We start from the raw sequence: 18,625 nt of genomic DNA, 5'->3' as shown, positions 1-18,625 counted from the left end.
TCCCTTTGCAACTCGTGTTTTTTATTTTGACAACTCATGACTTCTGTAAAGCATTTCAGAGAAGAAGAAGGATGCATGATCATGGCCTTGGTCAAACAGTGCCATCCAGGGTCACCCCTCGTATATAATATTTAATCTTGGTGGTCATGAGGGAGAATTTAATTTGGATATCCCAGAACTTTTTGCTTACACCATCAGGTATGCATGAATTTATATTCTGAAAGAGGACTGTTTTGTTTTGTTTTTAAATTACTAAAGCTTACTAGTTTAAGGGGCAAACTTTTTGTTTTTTTAGGCATTTGGGGCAGAACTCTTTCTAAAGTATATGATATGTTTGTTTTCTTAAATGAGTACGCATGACATATTTTAATTCCACGTGTTGTTAAGTATCTTCTGTGTGGGAGACACTGGGTGAGACTAAGGTCAAACCACATTGTCACTGCCCTCCAAAGCCTCTTAGTTTAGTGAGGAAGAGCATCTGTATGGCTGTAGCCATAATACACAGCAGACTAGAACAGGCCCTGTGGAAGGTAACCTTTCCTGAGTGACTCCAGGGTGGCCATTATTATCAACACCTATTATATTTTGCCTTCAAACAATAAGCCTTAGGTGGTAAGTAATGTAGGCCTGGCCTTGAACTCTAAAAGCCCTAATAATCCTATGACCTAAAATATTCCGGATTAAATGTCCCCTGCTTTTAGATACGTGTTGTCACTTTTGATTTCAGTCTCTCTTATACCGCAGTGGGTACCACTTGCTTCACAAGTGCAAGGGCTGTGTCCACTGTTGCATTTCTATCCCCTAGCCCAGAACTCAACACACAGAAGACATTTAATAAGCATAAGCTGAATAATTAAATGAATAAATGAGTGTGAATAGGCCTGCTTCTAGACCAGCACTGTGCAGTAGAAATATAATGCAAGCCACATATGTCACTTTAAATTTTCTAGTATGCACATTAAAGAAAATCGGGAAAAGAAACAGGTGACAGTAATTTTAATAATACATTTCATTTAACCCAATATATACGAAATATTATCAATTCAACATGTAATTAATATGAAAAATTATTAATGAGGTATTTTACACTTTTTTTCATACTGTGTCTTCAAAATCTGTATGTATGTGTTTTATATTTAGAGATTTTACACTTTACACTTAATCTCAAATCCAGCCACATTTCAGGTGTTCAATAGCCACATGTGGCTAGTGGCTACTGTGTTGGATGGTACAATTCTAGAAGCTTCCAACTTTTATAACATGATGGCTCTGATCTGTGGGCTCAGACTATAGATAACCAATGTAGGAAGAATACTGTCTAGAGTAAGAAAGAACTCTGACTGAGAGCCCATGGGCTCACCTAGAAGTGAAGCTGGTGGAGTTGGCAAGTGTGGACTGGTCAACACTGGTTTAGCTCATACTCTTTCTAGGCTAACCCTGGCTCTTTTCTCAATTCCAGATAGTTTAGTTGTTCTTTATGTAACAGTTATAAATGAAGTGGAGGCATTGCTGCACTTACATAAGTAATGGCATAAACAAAGTACTTGGGCATTGGTCCTCTGATTATGTATCCTAAATACGGGGTTAAGAAAGAAGCATTTCAAACATTGCTAAGAGTAAAGCACATGAGGCCTTTTGAATCCTGAAGGTTGGAGAAACCTCTATGCCATGGTAGGCCTCTTGATTTTACTTTGGAAATCTTTTCAATGAAAGTTTATGGGAGAAATCTTCTGATTGGCTTCTTGCCTCTTTTCCTTTAGCAAGGTCAAGGGTGCAACTGTCACCAGCTCTTAAGAATCTCATGAAAGTGAAAGATGAATATACTGCATAGACCTGTTTGGGTTTGTCTTGCCACACGTTGTCTTAAACTCCATAATTCTATTCAGTAAGATGTCCTTTCCATGACAATAGATTAGTTGTAAAACAAAAAACTTTTAGAGCTGTCACTGGTAATTGTGGTTTGCAGGTATGTTTTCAAACACAGGGAGCTTTTGTTTTGCTTTGAATGTATTTCTAAATGCTTGTTGTCTCAAACGTTGTAAAGCTGCTATTGACTAAGTATCATTTAAAAAAAAAACTAAAACTAAAGGTTCTATTATATTCCAGAATGCTGGGTATGTCCACAGTGTTTCCCAACCTTTTTCACATTCTGGGTATAAATGTTATCTATCGAGGCATACCAAATAGCCCTCAAACTCATTAGCTTAACACAATAAACAATACCTCACCCAGTTCCTGTGGATTAGGACTAGTTTAGTTGGGCAGTCTGATTTGAGGTCTTGCATGAGGTTGCAATCAAGACATTGGCCAAAGCTGAAGCCATCATCTGAAGGCTTGACTGAAGCTGGAGGATTCTATTCCAAGGTGGCTCATTCATAACATTGGAAAGTTGGTGCTGGTCATTGATGGGAGGCCTCAGTTCTTCTGCTTGTGGACCTCAGCCCCTACTGCATGAGTGCTCACTGACTTCCCCTTTGATGAGCAGTTCAAGAGAAGCAAGGCAAAAGTGGCAGTGTCTTTTTATGACCTAGTCTCAGAAGTCATACCCTCTCTTTTCTGCCATATTCTATTTTTCAGAAGCAAGTCACTAAATTCAGTCCACATTCAAGGAGAGGAGAAGTAGGCTCTACCTTTGGAATGGAGGAGTGTTAAAGAATTTTTGAACACATTTTAAAATCACCATAATGGGGCACATTAAAATTTTGCATTTGTTGTCTCACTGGGATAAATGGACAAAGCTACTTGCTGCTAGAGATGACCAGCCCTGGCACTCTGGCTGCCGAGTCCCTCCCAAAGGCTAGGGCCGTCAAGCTCGGGTATATCTATAAGCAAGCTCACAGGTGCACCACGGCACACCATTTGGGAAGCCTTAGCCTAAGGGTAGTTCTCAGCTGGCAATTTTTGGTAAGGAACAGAAAACCAAACTCAAATTAGTGTTTTCCAAGGGGTAGTGGAGTTAATTGGTTCACGTAACAGATTAACCCAGAGGTAGAATTGGTTCCAACCCAGCTCCGTTCAGGGCCTACCCACCATGTCCTGGGCCCATTTTTCTTCTCTGCTTTCTCTTGTTTGGCTCCGTCCCCAGGCTTTCAACAGTGGTCCCTGGAAATTCCAGGCTCATCCGTCATGACAGAGGCAATCCTGAGCCTCACAACTTCATACCACCAAGCTCCACAAAGAAAAGAGAGTCTGTGTTCCAGAATTCCCAGGCAAATTCTTTGGATTCACTCTGATTGGAATGGCTCAGGCTAAACAAGGTTCTCCCCTCTAAGGAGAAGCAGGATGAATATCAACTCAAACCACAGGGCTAGCGATAGAGGGGCCGGTGGTTCCCCAGGGAACCAGGAAGAAAGGGAAGAAGAAGCGTAACAAACCATGGGGGCACCCTGCAGAACATTGCTTTAAAGTAAATGCATTCAGAAGAAGGAACTTCTATGGAGATCAGGATTACAGTTTATTTCATATCATGTTCACAACCATTGACCTGGAAGCATCTTCCCTAGAAGGGGAGACGAAAGGGATATACAGTACATGAAGGAGGACTTAGGGCTTATCCTGAAAGAGTGGGGACTGGGACAGATGGGAGTGGAAGGTTTTGCTGTATCAGTAATACATCCTCTGGAGTGTCTTGCCAAAAATGACACAAATGATCAGGCATCAGAACTCAGCTGGGAAGGGCACTGGGAGAAAAGTGAGAGCAACAGGGAAATAGAATAAGTTATGGTAGGTTTGAGTGGAAAAAGTCAAGCATCAAAATTGTGTCTCTCATCATGGCATCCTTAGGGCCTGGGCCATAGTGGGCACTCAGTGAATGTTTGTAAATGACCAAAGTACTGAATGAAGGTGGCCATCAGTGATGACTTCTGTCAGACTGTGCCTCTTCTGTATCTCTCGGCTAAAAGCACCTAACAGAGGACAGACAATGAAGGTCAACTAGCCCCGGAGGAATGGCCTTCTATTCCCTCTCGACTTTACCTATTATGAATGCATGGGCAAGAATTAAGAGGATTTTCCCCCCTTTTCTGCTGTTTTCCTTTGAATCACCCTAGACCTTATCCTTAATAAGAATCACAGAGCCTGATTAAAAAGCCAAAGCTCTGATGGTCACTACGTTTTCTGCCATGGGATTACTGAAGGAAATGTAGCACAGCCTTGGTTGAAAACTGTTTGGAGAGCTGTCCACGTTCCTTATCCTTAAGGCCTTGATGCTGCAGCACATCTTGGGGGAGCAGTGCTCTCTCTGGAATGATGCTACTGAGTCCAACCCAGTTCCTGGTCTGATGATGATCTTTGTGGCATAAGCTTGGCAGCTAAATGGCTTTTTCACCTTTACTATTTTCCCCACACGTTTGGAAGGTGGCAAATCACTGGTATCCAGGATAAGCGAGTGATTAGCAAGGCGGCAGAGCTCTAAAGGTTACAGCTGAGAAATCAGCTCTCTTGTCCCTTATCATTTCCTTTATGCAACAAGAGAACATGACATGGATGAACAAATTGTTCTGTTATCCAACAGGATTATCAGGGTAATTAGTAAGATTAAAAAAAAAAAAAAAAACAAAAAAGACTATGTGACTGCCAAAAGTTTCTAGACCAAGGATCAGAAGTCCTGGTTTCTTATTCTTCTGTTGTACTTTCTAGTCCTGCAACTGTGCCCAAGTCACTCTACCTCTCTGAGCTTCAGGTTTTTTCACTGCAGAATAGGGATGAGTTGCCCCGTCTTCTCCCAACCTGCTGAGGAAATCCAATGAGACAATTACTGCATGGAGCATGTTTTGGAAACTCGAAAGTGCTGCCCCAAATGTAAGGAAACACTATTTACAATTGACACCTCCAGAAAGTTTAGCCAGAACCCCACACGTCGTATTCACTGCCGGCAACATTTATCAAAACCAGGCCAAAGGTGCAGGCAGGACAGAGGCCTGATTTATCAGAAAATAAATGCCTGGTCTATTCAACTTGCAGTGTCAATTTCCATGGTCTGGCCAAGGCCAAAAGCAAGGACCTTCAGGGTAGAAGAAGAAAGGGAATCGGTGGAACGGAGAGGGCACACAGGGGCGCCTGGAAAGCCAATCTGACCTGGCTTCCCTTCTCCTCTAGCGCAGCGTGTCTCCAGTGCGTTCCCCTAGAAGGTAAATACACGGATTCCAACAGCCCACCTGTGTCCCCCGCTTGTAAATGCTCCCGGAGGGTATCAAAGCACACCGACTTCCACTTGAAAGAAAGCTACTGAGCGGCAAGTTTGCCTTATAGTAAGAAAGAAGAAAAAGAGGACTTGGCAGCCAGGACAGATCTGGAATAACTAAGCTGACGTTGCTCGTTGAGAAGCCCAGGCTCTGTCTGCCTGCTCCATCCACTCCATAGGCTCCAGCTTTGCAGCCTGGACGCGAATGTCTCCAGACGCATATCAAGCAAAAAGTTTCTAAAAAGGATTGCGTGGAGCCCAGAAATTGATTAGGAAACTCAATGGTCCTAACCCACCGAGAACTGAGCACAGAACGCCCCAGCAAACGTCCCAATTTAAAAGCGGCTTAGAGAAATCTAGCAACCCGCCACGCCCACGCCCCCCCCCGGGGGGGGGGGAGGGTGGCTAATGCGTGGTTAATGCGCATGCGTGCGCATTGAGTCCGGGGGTGGGTTGTTGTTGTTGTAGTCAGGAGCGGAAAGGTGCTTCAGTCTGGCGGTGAGTAGCCGGAAGTTGGGAAAGGGAGATGCTGCACAGCGTCAAGGAGGGCTTCGGGGAGGCTCGGGGGCCGTTCGTCTCAGGAATTGTGAAGCTGCCTGATAATGGAGTCGAAGTGGGAAGCAAGTAAAGTGATATCATGGGAAATAGGCACAGTGCTAAAATCTCCTTCCTGGGTTCCCTCCAACTGGAGGAACCCAGAAGATGCAGCTAAATGTGTATCTGGAGTGAAGAGTGAGAGGAAGTGGGGCGGGGAGCGTGTCTAGTAAAGTCTCCTGAGAGGAACCTCCACCTGTGCCCAGGCTTGGTTTTCACCTGCCTGAACCCTGAATCTCACGGCAAGCCCACACAGTGGCGAGGGCAAGCCGGGCAGGCTTTCCTGCAGATGAGGAAACAAGACCCAGCCCCCTGCCCGGAGAGAACATCTCCACTCCAGTGGGGTCATCTGTGTGCACACAGCTATGGCTGCAGTTTGAAAGGGTCCCCGCCCTCCTTTACACCTGAGCTCCCACTTGGAACCTAGCTGCAAGCTAATCCCTGTCTTACTCTTGCTTCTTGAAACTTTCCTCCCTTTCCCGCCCATCTCTCATCAGCCCCTCACTCTTTGGTTTTATCTGAGTGTAAGACTGTCCGCTCCACTTGATTGGAAGTTCCTTGAGGCCAGGAGCTATCCTTTTTTATCAGTGGAGAGATTGACGATCCGGAAGTTCTTATCCAAGTAGATAGACACTAGCCATCCTGGGTAATTAAGACAGACTTGTTCATAGTTCTTGTGGTGATTCTTATGTAGACTAGACACCAGAAAATTTTAATTCTCCAACTAAATGCCAAGTTTACTGCTAACAAGGAGCTAGTCAAAGTCAGATTAATAAAGAAAAATATCATTTCTTCAAATAAAACTAGATTGTGTCGTCACTGGGAAATATGAACGTTCACTTGGTTGAAGTTGCTTGTGTTTTAGGTAATGAATGAAAATACTCTCCCACAGCTGTCACTGGCGGGAAACTGCACTGGGATCTGATCCCTCACCAATGTCTCTTTCACTCGCTAGATGGAACCTTGTCTTTCAGAGCCAACGAAACTGGGCATAGGAGAACCCCAGCACCAGCGGAGACTGTAAATGTTGGAGTTTACAAGAAAGCACCAAGAGAGGAACAAGGAAGGGCAGTATGTATGGGGGGAAGTAGGTGGGGTTTCCTGAGAAAGGGATGAGTACACTGGATGAGGGTGTGAAGGAAGGAACTGTAAGGGGCTGAAATGGGAGAGGTGGGGTGGGGATCACACTGAGGAGAGCTGTGTGAGAGAGATGGGGCTCTCAGTGTAGGAATCCCTCCTTCTGAGAGCCTAAGTTGGCCATCTTCCCTGGAGTGGGATAGAGTCGACTCAGATGAAGTCACAATTTCTGGTTCTTCATCACTCAGCCGTTCTGTGAGGCTAATTGACATTTTAGTAAGAGAATGCTTTCTCCTAAACCTCCATTGTAGGTGGGTGTTGCCATTTGAGGTCAGGTGAGCCATCCAGCAAGAACCAGAACTTTCTGGGCCCAAGGAACAATAAAAAGAAAGCTGATCCCCACACCCACCCCTCCTTTTGCTTCAATAAGAGGTAGCCAGGGGCTTCCCTGGTGGCGCAGTGGTTGAGAGTCTGCCTGCCGATGCAGGGGACATGGGTTCATGCCCCGGTCCGGGAGGATCCCGCATGCCGCGGAGCAGCTGGGCCCGTGAGCCATGGCCGCTGAGCCTGCGCGTCCGGAGCCTGTTGCTCTGCAACGGGAGAGGCCACAACAGTGAGAGGCCTGCGTACCGCAAAAAAAAAAAAAAAAAGAGGTAGCCAAAAATGCCTTTATGTGACTGAGAAGAAGGGGCGCTGGTCCTCTAGGGCCAAATTATATCCCCATAGGCCCAGACATGGTCTTGCTCATAATTATTGGCCCTTCATAAATAGTTGATAAATAAAGACAAGCATTCCATCAGGTTATATGGCCCACCTTATCCACAGCCCCTTGTTGAGAGCCCATCCAGCCTACAGCCCCTGGAAGGGGCAGTTGTCTCTTCTGAGTGACCAAGTTCCTGCTCCCCCACCCACCCACCCCAGCCCCCAGATCCCGGCTGACTCACCAAGGAAACCAACGTGATCCCTGAGAGGCAAGGCATAGCCTCAGGCTCTGAGTTTCTAACTCTCATTTCCACTTTCCTAATGTGTGGCTACCCTTCTTTCTGGGAGATTTCTGACTCTCTACTGTCATTCCCTCTTTTTATGAGGAAGCTTAGGTGGGTTTCTGCCTCTTAGCACCAAACGAGCTCTGTCAGGACCTGACTGTTCATGGGAATGCTGGAGGAAGGAAACGGCCGTGAGGCGGATGGCCGCAGAGACTTTACTCCTCCTCCCCTTGAGTCAGCATGGCCTTGTGAGTTGCTTTGGCCCGTCGAATGCAGTGTAGTGATACTGTGTGAGTCCTGGCCTAAGTCTTAAGAAGCTTTCCAGCTTCTTCTTTCACCCTCTTGGAACCTGGAGCCTTTGGGGAAAGAGATGTGGCTACAAGTACTGGCTACATAATTTGCAGGACCCAGTGTAAAAATGAAAATGCAGGGTCTCTTATTTAAAAAGTATTAAGCGGGCTTCCCTGGTGGCGCAGCGGTTGGGAGTCCGCCTGCCGATGCGGGGGTCGCGGGTTCGTGCCCCGGTCCAGGAGGGTCCCATATGCCGCGGAGCAGCTGGGCCTGTGGGCCATGGCCGCTGAGCCTGCGCATCTGGAGCCTGTGCTCCGAAGCGGGAGAGGCCACAACAGTGAGAGGCCCGCATGCCGCTAAAAAAAAAAAAAAAGTATTAAGAATTTCAAGGCAGTGGCAGTGGTAACAGAGCATTAAACCAAGCAAGCACCCTTCTAGGTATGGGGCCCTGTGTGACTACACATGTTGCACCCTATGAAGCTGGCCCTGCTAACCACTGTGCTGGAGTGACCTCGTGGAAAGAGAGGACCCTGGCCAGGTCCTAGCTGTTCTAGCCATCGTAGCAAAGGTGCCTGATATGGGAGTGAAGCCGTATTGGATATCTGAGACCAACTGAGCCTCCTGAGGGGATGCAGGAGTGCATTAGTGACTCCAGGTGAGCCCAACCCTGATGGCTGAACCATAGCAAACACCTGGCTGTTATTCAAGTAAGTTAGCTAAAGCTCTCACGGCAAATGGGCATGCATAGTCCTTAGGGCCACTTCCTCAGGATGGTTTGTTATACGGTAATACATACTGAAACAAGAAGAAAGAGAATTCACAGTGACTGAACACCTGCTGTGCTGCAGGTCCTATGCTGGTGTGTTTTGTGTGCGGGCTCACCTGATCCATAAAATAACCTGGGCTGTGATTCCTGTTGACAGGAGAAGCTACTGCAGTTCCATGGGCAAGGGATTGGCCCCCCCTGCCTCACAGTCAGTAAATGACAGAGGCAGAATTTGAACCTGAGTCTCATTGGTTCCAAGATCTGTATAATATCCCTACAACAAAACAAAGAAAGATCCAGGGAAAGTGTATGGACCTCAGAGACTTTTGGGTAGGGATCTGATGCAGACTTCCCCACGTTTCCTCACAAATCCCACAGTTGAAATGTTAGGGAAATGATCACATGTGAAAGACCCCTAATGAGACACTATCACATCACAGCTCTATCTTTTTTTTTTTTTTTTTTGCGGTATGCGGGCCTCTCACTGTTGTGGCCTCTCCCGTTGCGGAGGACAGGCTCCGGACACGCAGGTTCAGCGGCCATGGCTCACAGGCCCAGCCACTCCGCGGCAAGTGGGATCTTCCCGGACCGGGGCACGAACCCGTGTCCCCTGCATCGGCAGGCAGACTCTGAACCACTGTGCCACCAGGGAAGCCCACAGCTCTATCTTTTACTGTAATTCTTATGGTCCTTGGTGAGCTTAGAAGTACCCTAAAATGAGGCTTACTCTGGTTTTCTGATAGGGATGATACTAAGAAAATTTGATGTGGTTAGCTAGGAGTAGTCACCACTTATTTATATGTATATTATCCCCCAACAAACCTCAGGCATCTGTGGTCATCTGAGAATGATCTGGGAATGTGTCCAGACAATGAACTTACATCTGAAGGAACAAGAGTTAATTTCAACATTCAGTTAAGCTAGAGTTAATTAAGAAGCTGAAACAGTTGTCCCTATACGATGGCATCTAATAAACAAAGACTTTATATTATTCACTGTTTTGAATTTGCTGAGCCTTCTTGAGTGTCATCAAGGGGTGAGTGAGTGTGTAGGTAGGTGCCTGACTGTCTGTCTGCCTCTGGGTGGTGAACTCATCATGCTAGGTCAGCCATGACATCAAGATTAAATGCTAAGTCAGCCTTAAGTGACATAGCGACATTCCCTAGCACAGAGGAGAGCAGTGTGGGCTGGTGTTTATGAGTACAGCCCTACAATCAAACACACTGAGGTTCAATTCCTAGTCCTGCCTCTTACTCATTAGTGATTGCAGTGGGCTGAATGTTTGTGACCCCCAAAATTCATACGTTGAAACCCTAACCCCTAATGTAATAATATTTGGAGGTGGGGCATTTGGGAGCTGATTAGATCATGAGGGTGAAGCTGTCACAAATGGGATTAGTATCCTTATAAAAGGGGCCCCAGAGAGCTCTCTCACTATCTTTCAGTAGTGTGACGATACAGTGAGAATAGGCAGTCTGCAACCGGAAGAGAGTCTTCATCAAACATAGTCTGTCCTGAACCTTGATAGCAGACTTCTAGCCTCCAAATTGTGAGAAACCGATCTCTGTTGTTTATAAGCTACCCAGTCTGTGGTACTTTGGTATAGTAGCCTGAATGGTCTAAGATAGAGATGTGGGGCACATTGATGAACTTTGTAAGCCTTAGTTCTCACCTGTCTAGAAAATGAGATGTGTGAGGACTAAATGAGATAAGATAACCCACGTGACACATTCAACAAGGTGCCAGGCCTGGAACGAGGGCTTCATACGTTTCAGCTGTTGTTTTATTTGCTGCGCAAAAGAAGGTAAATGGTCATTCTCTGACTCCTCCTCCCTTTTCCCCCGTGTCCTTTCTCTAAAAGTGTATGTGTGTAATTTTTGTCTTGCCCACACTCTCCATCTTCTGCATTTTGTTGTCCCCCTTGCTACCCTTCCCCCCTTTCCCTCTCTATCGCCGCATTCCTTCAGCTTCCTCCCCTGAATTGGGGTTGATTGAGCACAGGAGAGATCAGAGGAGGACAAAAGGTAGAGAGACATTGGTGTTCGGGTGACAATGCAGCACTCTGGGGCTGTCTAGACTTTCCCAACTCTGAGGGTGTCATTTCCCCAGGATTCCTAATATTAGGAGAAACCTCAGCAACCATTTGGTGATTTCCAAACCCCTCATTTTATTTATTTTTCTTTTTAAATTTTTTTCTTTTCTATTTTATTTTGTTATTTTTGGCTGTGTCGGGTCTCTTGTGGCATGCTGGACCTTTGTTGCAACGTGTGGTCTCTTCGTTGTGGTGTGTGGGCTTCTCTCTAGTTGTGACTCACAGGCTCCCGAGCGTGTGGGTTCTGTAGTTGTGGCACGTGGGCTCCAGAGCATGTGGGCTCCGTAGTTTGTGGCACACGGGCTCTCTAGCTGAAGCGTGTGGGCTCAGTAGTTGGCGCTCACGGGTTTAGTTGCCCCACGGCATGTGGGATCTTAGTTCCCCGACCAGGGGTCAAACCTGCATCCCCTGCATCGGAAGGCGAATTCTTTACCACTGGGCCACCAGGGAAGTCCCCAAACCCCTCATTTTATGGATGAGGAAACTAAACCATAAAGAGGACCTTCCGTGGCCTCCCCACATTGTTGGCCAAGCTTGAGCAATAGCCCAGGTCTCTCGGATTCCTAGCCTAAAGAAAAGGAGAAGGCCAACCGCATGTTCCCAACTCAACCAGGAGCTTCTGCCTTCCCAAAGTACTTTACCTACTTTCTTGCTCAGCTGTGGAAATATCAAATTGTACCAACATTTTGACCACGATGAACTTTCATCTGTATATACTAAGATGCTCATCTCCTGGGACATCAATAGAAATAATATTATTAAATAATAACTGTTGCCTTCCTTTTGAGAGCTTACTATTTTCTAAGCAGTGTGTTAAGGACCAACTTATTTAATGGATTTTTTTCTTTTTTGTCTTTTTAAGTTTTACATTTGTCGTATTGGAGTAAATGCTTGACTTGAGCCAAAGTAAGCAAAAGCAAAAAAGATAGAAATGTAGTTTCTAAAGTTTTTTTCCTGCAAATTAGCTCTGTTACATTGTACAAGCCACCTTTCTAAGCCCCAGTTTCTCATCTCTTCAGTGGAGATATGAACAGCTATAGGGTTATTGGCTGACACTAAGCATTCAATAACAATAATTAGTATTATTCCATTTTGCAATTTGGGCAGGGGTTGTCAGGGAGTTTGGGTGATAGGTAAAAAGGTAAAAGACATCATGGAAAGTCTGAAAAAAATGTAATAAGGATAATATATTTTAAATATATTATTCTCTTTTATACTCTGTGAATGACTTTTCCCCTGATCAATTGGTGGTATCTCTATGCCTTGGGGAGGTTTGAGATTCTTATAGCAGGAATGCAAAAAGAAAAAAATGTACACATCCAGCTTTTGGCTTTCAAATTTCAGCTTCTATGAAAACAGTCTTTAGAAGTCAGAGGTTGTAGAAAAAGAAAAGGATTTTGTAAATTCCTGTCACTCCCATTAACATATCAAAGGTCAGAAGATCAGACCTGAGCTCTAAGCCAAGGGTACAGAGAACTGAGGTTTGACATAAGGGGTGTCCTTGCTGCACAGAAAAGATGGGTTGTTTTACCTTTCCAAACTAAGAGAGTGCTATCAGAAGACAAGACAGCGGTTGGAGGAGAAAAAGTGACTTATGTGTATCCTGGCTTCTCCGTTCAAGGCTGAGATCATGGGTGGTAGATAAACTGAGGGAAAGGAGCCCTGAAAGGACAGGGAAACTGTAACCTGCTCCTCATGAGACTCAGCCAAGGGACTGTCACACAAGTAGCCCCTGCCAACACGTACAAAGGAGGAGAATGAAAGTACAGCATGGGCCCTTCAGCATTCAGAGGATGCCAAGATGCAACTTTCTCCAGTTGTCCCACGTTGGGGTCATCAGACACCAGTCGCCTCCACCGTGCTGCCAAGTTCGACCTCAGTGAGATCAACGTCATAAACCTGGAGTGCACTGATGGGGACGTTGGTGTCACATCTGCCCTGGACCCCAAGAGTGGCCCCCTGGGTCTGTCTCCGAAAACTGTAGGTAAAGACATTGCCAAGGCAGCCAGTGCCTGGAAGGGCCTGAGGATTACAGTGAAGCTGACCATTCAGAACAGACAGTCCAGACCTTCTCTGCCTCTTCCCTGATCATCAAAGCCCTCAAGGGACCACGAGGGACAGAAAGAAGCAGAAGAACATTAAACACAGTGGAAATAGTACTGCAGATGGAATTGTCAACATTGCCGAACAGAGGTAGTACCAATCATTAGCCAAAGAGCTCTCTGGAACCATTGAGGAGATCCAGGGGCCTGTTGTGTTGATGGCCACCACACTCATGGCATCATAGGTAAACCTCAACAGTGGTACAGTGGAATGCCCAGCTACTTAAGAGCTGCAAAGGGAGTTATTTCAGTAAAGGATCATTCGACAACTGAAACAACACCACTACAGCATGGTTATCAGGCAGAGGGTCTGCGTGAGTGCTTCTGGGCCTCTTCAGCCCCAGAGTGGGAGAAGAGGGACCAAGACATCTCCACATATCCTCCAGAATGTGGGTACAGCGGAGTTGAGAGTTGGCTGCCATAGTAAGGGATGGGCTGGCTGACTAACCTAAGCCAGTGACCAGATGAGGGATGTGGCTGAGACACAGAGTGGTCTGCAGGGCCACCAAAGCCAAGGTAGGGGCAATGTCAACTGAAGAAAAACACACATCCTAAAAGTTGCAAGTTATGCTTTATTCAGGGACCTTACTGAGGACTGTAGCCCAGGAGATGGCCTCTCAGATAGCTCTGAGGAACTACTCTGAAGAGGTAAGGGAGGAGCCAGGATATATAGGAGTTTTTGCTGAAAACAAAACAAAACAAAAAAACATGTACTTGAACATTAAAAGATTACTGCTAATCACAAAAAAATGACATCTCACGTTAATGATGTTAGTGCTTTTCTAGGGGAAGATGGAAGAGTCTGGGCTCATGAAATTATTCCTTAGATATGCATCTTAAATAACTAGAACCAGTATCCTGTTTTTCTCTATCCTGATTGCCCCCAGGGTGCGCCGTCAGGGCGGCTGAAGTGGCTGATGACTTGATGGCCTGGAAACATGTGTTGTTCACTGGAATAGCAGGCAACATTCTTTGTTTACTGAAATGACAGGCAACGTTTTTCTGTCTGCAGCTGGGAGCAAGTCACAAGGGAAGACCCTCCAGCTCTGACTGAGCTAGAAAGAGCCACAGCTTCTCCAAGCACAGAGGTCAATAGTGCAAGCAGCCAGGTACCCAGAGACATTGCTAAAAACGTCAGCACCAACAGTCTTAGCTCAGGCTGCCATAACAAAAGATCACAGACTGGGTGGCTTGCACAGCAGATATATTTATTTTCTCACAGTTCTAGAGTTGGGAAGAACCGGCTGATTGGGTTCTTGGTGAGAGCTCTCTTCCGGGCTTGTAGATAGCAAACTTCTCGCTGTGTATTCACATGGCCTTTCCTTGTTTTTGTGTATGCAGAGAGAGAGTGAATGAGTTCTCTCTTCTTTTTCTTATAAGGCCGCTAATCCCATGATTGGTGGGATTAGCCACACCCGTGTGACCTCAGCTAACCCTAATTACCTTTCAAAGGCTCCATGTCACATACCATCACACTGTGGGAGTTAGGTCTTCAACCTATGAATTTGGGGTAGGGGGCACAAATATTCAGTCCATGACACCAACCCTGATAACAGGTGTGCAAATCTAAAGCTCACTCTCTCCTGTTGCCTCAAGCACCTGCCTCTGCAATGAACCAAGGCACCATATTGGAAAGGAGGGCAGGAAACAATACAAGATTCGCCATTTACCTTAAAACAAAAACAAAGCAACTCTTTTAAACTAAAACCTTTTTCCTCTCCAAAGAGACTAAGATACAGTTAATGGTCGGTATGAAGGAAGTTGATGAGGAAGATTTGGTCAGTTGTAGAAAAACAATAAGCCACATTTAGCTTTGCATACTGAATGTAGTTTGATAAATTGTTTACCCCATTATATGAAGGGGAAAAAAAATCACCCATAACTCTACCATGCTAAACATTCATTACATCTTTTTTTTTTTCTTGTGGTACACAAGCCTCTCACTGTTGTGGCCTCTCCTGTTGCGGAGCGCAGGCTCCGGACGCGCAGGCTCAGCGGCCATGGCTCACGGGCCCAGCCACTCTGCGGCATGTGGGATCTTCCCGGACCAGGGCACAAACCCGTGTCCCCTGCATCGGCAGACTCTCAACCACTGCGCCACCAGGGAAGCCCCCATTACATTTTTAAGGTACTTCTTTTCCACTTATTTTGCACGTGAATGAGTAAATAGCTGTAATGATATCATTCATATAATTTTATATGGTGCTGTTTGTAAAATTCATCAAAATCACTTTGCATGCTGCTGTGTGGTCCTCCTAATCATCAACGTTAACGAATGCATAAGCTGTTAGTTAAAACCCTTGCAGCTGCAAGTAACAGGAAGCCAACTCCAACTAGCGTAAGGAAAAGGAAAATTTAATGAGAAAATACTGGGATTGCTCACTGAACTGCAAGAACCAGGCAGCCCTGAGGACTTAAGCGTTAGGGGCCAGGGGCTTGATGTCACCAGAGTTCTCCGCTGTTCCTTCTCCTTCCTGAGTTCTCCACGTGATGGGGGCCATGCCACCTGGAAATGTGGGACTCAGTCATACAACTCTCCGCCAGAAAGGGAGGACAAAGTCTTTTCAACAGAAAAATCTCAGGGAAAACCTTTGAACCTGGATTAGATCATGTGTGCATCGTGGACCAACCACTGTGATGGAAAAGAAGGGACACAGAGGTCCTTTCTGAGTTTGATTTTCCACTCCTTTAGTGGGGAAAAGGGAGAAGGTGGAATCTGTTCATAGAAGAAGGGTAATTAATATCTCCAACACATAAATAATTTAAACAGCCTATTGTTTTAACATTTAGATTGTTTCTAATTATTTTCCTGTTTGAAATCTTGCTAGTTAAAATCATTTGCGTGTAGACGCCCTTTTCTTTGGGATTTTTTGCTTGCAAGAGAATGGAATTCATGTGTGCCAGGAGGCTAGACACACAAATACATTTCCATTGGCCACATTTTCCAAGTGGGAAGGAGAGGCTTAAGGTGATTCAGCTACTAAGTGATACTGACTTGAAAGCGTGCGTCCTGATTAAGATCAATGGATCAGTACAAATTGCAAAGGACAGTACTTTCTAAAAGTATGTAAGGAAAGCTACACAGGATAAGACCATATTAGATTTTTGTGATGACTACAGTTGAAGGAAAAAGGAAAAATTCTAATAGTCTTCCGTTTCCCCTAGTGTAGCAACTCTTTTCTTCCTGACCTTTGGCTCTCCCACAAGGAAGTTCATGACGACATTGTTTTCAGAAGCCAATACCATGTCCTCCTGTCTCTACTTGCAATAAAATAACTGGGCTTCCAGTAAGTATAATTGGTGTTAACAGTGATTTATTATACACCTAGTTCTCCAGATGGCCCTTCATGTAGAAATTATTTTTCCTGAAAATAGAAAAATATGGAATTTCTTCCTGCTCATCAGGTTATAACAGGTCTACAAACCACTCTGTCAAAAACTAGAACCAAAAATTTTGACAGAGTTCCCTTAAGACAGAGAGATACAGAAAAAAGCACATTCCATCTGGTAAATAATTGCTGGGGTTGCATTCCTGTGCATTCAGGCAGGAGCTAACCTCTGTGCAGCATGAGGCCTTGAAAACCTCTTGGCCTAACAGGGCCACAGGAGGTAAGATCTACTTAGATCTATCCCATCCTCAGATTGCAGCCTCTGGGGTGCTGGTGCAGCCTAGACTTTCAGCTCACCCACAATCATGAGCTAGACGCACGGTTATTGAGAAAGTTCACTCTTAAGTACAAAAGTTTGGACGGACACACAAAGCCAGTATTCTGCAAGAGTGAAGAGGGATATTTGCCAAGGTCATTTTAAGGTGACCAGGGTTGCAGAGCAAAGTTAAATATAGTTCTAAGTTACCTGTCATCTTCCTGAAAAACAAGCTGGAAAATGTATCTAAAAGGCTATATCAGTCTGGTGATGGAATGCTTGGGAATGGGAAAAGCATTCAGCAGTAAACAGTGAGCTATCAAAAGGATTTAAAGTAGTTAATTTGTAGCAGGTTAATTTCAGGTGGCTACTCTAGTAATGATTTTTATTCAGGAAGAATTCTGGAAGCATAGGCAGGAGGGCCACATATTAGGGATGTTATGGGCAAGAAGGTCCAAGAATTTGGGGATCTGGGCTCAGATTAGGGGTCACAGGCTCACATGCCTTTAAGGATTGGGCTGATAAATTGTGTGAAATGTTAAAGCATTGGCCTGGCCAAATAACACATATCTGTAGGGTTTAGCCTGTGGGTCAAGAGGACAGGTTGCTGCTCCTGGACTAAAAGATCTTTGAGCCTTCTTTGACTTCTGGGTTTTGTTTTATGTGGAAAGAATGCCCTTTTATCTATTAAGAGCCAAAAACTTGTGTTAACCTTTGTGGTAAGAGGAGGCGGGGTTGCCTGGTAGTATAAAACATGGTCTCCAACCTCTAGAACTCAAAAATATTTTAAAACAAGATATCCTCATACAAAGGCAACTAACAATTCCAGGCAAAATTACATAAAGTCCTATAGCCACTCAGGGGAAGTATTGCTAACTTTCATCTAGATTGGCCCTCCAAGAGGCACAGAATAGCCAAGGCTTGATTTGGGCATAAAAGGATAAACCACATTGAGATAATGGAAAGTAGAGTTGTTAGGTGGTGAGAATGGTACCCCACCACCACCAAAAAAAAAGCCAAAAGGCAACCGGGCTTGGGGTGTAGAAGGGAGGTCCTTGGATCCTAGATAAAGACCCTTATTCCGTTCTGAGACTGGGTCCTGCTCCTCCTTACTGGGAGCTGAAGGTTTTTCTGGGGCCCCAGTTCCCCTAGCTGGGCCCCACCACCTGCAGTCAGAGCCCTTAGAGCTCTCCTTCTATTGCCTGTTCCACACCCCAGCCCGACTGCCTGTTTGCAGACTGTCAACAGACTGCTAATTGGCCACCTGTAGGACAGTTCCCCCTGATGCTAAACCAAGGCAAATGAGTTCAGAGGATAAGTCTAAAATCTTGACAATCAGAAGTGAGGAGGCAGAAATCCTTCTGAGAGTTTAAATTTGTCTTTGAAACCACTTAGTATTTATAGCATGTGCTTGGGGCTGTATTCTTTGCCATCAGTAACTAACAGTGACTAACTGCCCGCAAGGTACCCAAATCTGTGCTGAGCTCAGTAGATGCACGCTGACACTTGCCTCCTCACAGCAACCTCTAAGGTGGAGTCCTTTATTATCCCCTCTTCAGTGATGAGTAGACTGAGCCTCATAGGAGTAAAACAACACGCCCAAAGTCATCCAGTCAATGAGGGGCACAGATTCCAACCCAAGACGCCTGTCTCCAGAAACTGACTACAACTGTTAACCATTACACAATACAACTTCCTGTTCCTGTACCAGTCCTGTGGATGTGTCAACACACAGTCCACCGCCAGAGGCAGCTGCCAGGCCTGTCCGTTTGATAGAAGCATCCCCCACTTCCCAAACAAAGCACCCATTTGATGTGGGCGCTTGTATCACCTGCTCTCCAAATCGCGCCGCCTTCTCACCACATTAGAATCACCTGGGGCACTTAAAAA

The 18,625-nt window shown here is 45.4% G+C and overlaps 1 pseudogene; it reads left to right on the top strand.

Moving 5' to 3' along the window:
* The first annotated feature begins 12,758 nt into the window (after positions 1 to 12,758).
* LOC114884451 lies at positions 12,759 to 13,317 on the top strand (annotated as a pseudogene).
* Positions 13,318 to 18,625: the final 5,308 nt, after the last annotated feature.

Source organism: Monodon monoceros, unplaced genomic scaffold, assembly GCF_005190385.1.
Source record: "Monodon monoceros isolate NGI ecotype Baffin Bay Population unplaced genomic scaffold, NGI_Narwhal_1 Super_Scaffold_5, whole genome shotgun sequence".
Taxonomy (NCBI): Eukaryota; Metazoa; Chordata; class Mammalia; order Artiodactyla; family Monodontidae; genus Monodon; species Monodon monoceros.
Note: the sequence above shows the minus strand (reverse complement) of the source record. Positions and strands in the feature narration are given on the sequence as shown.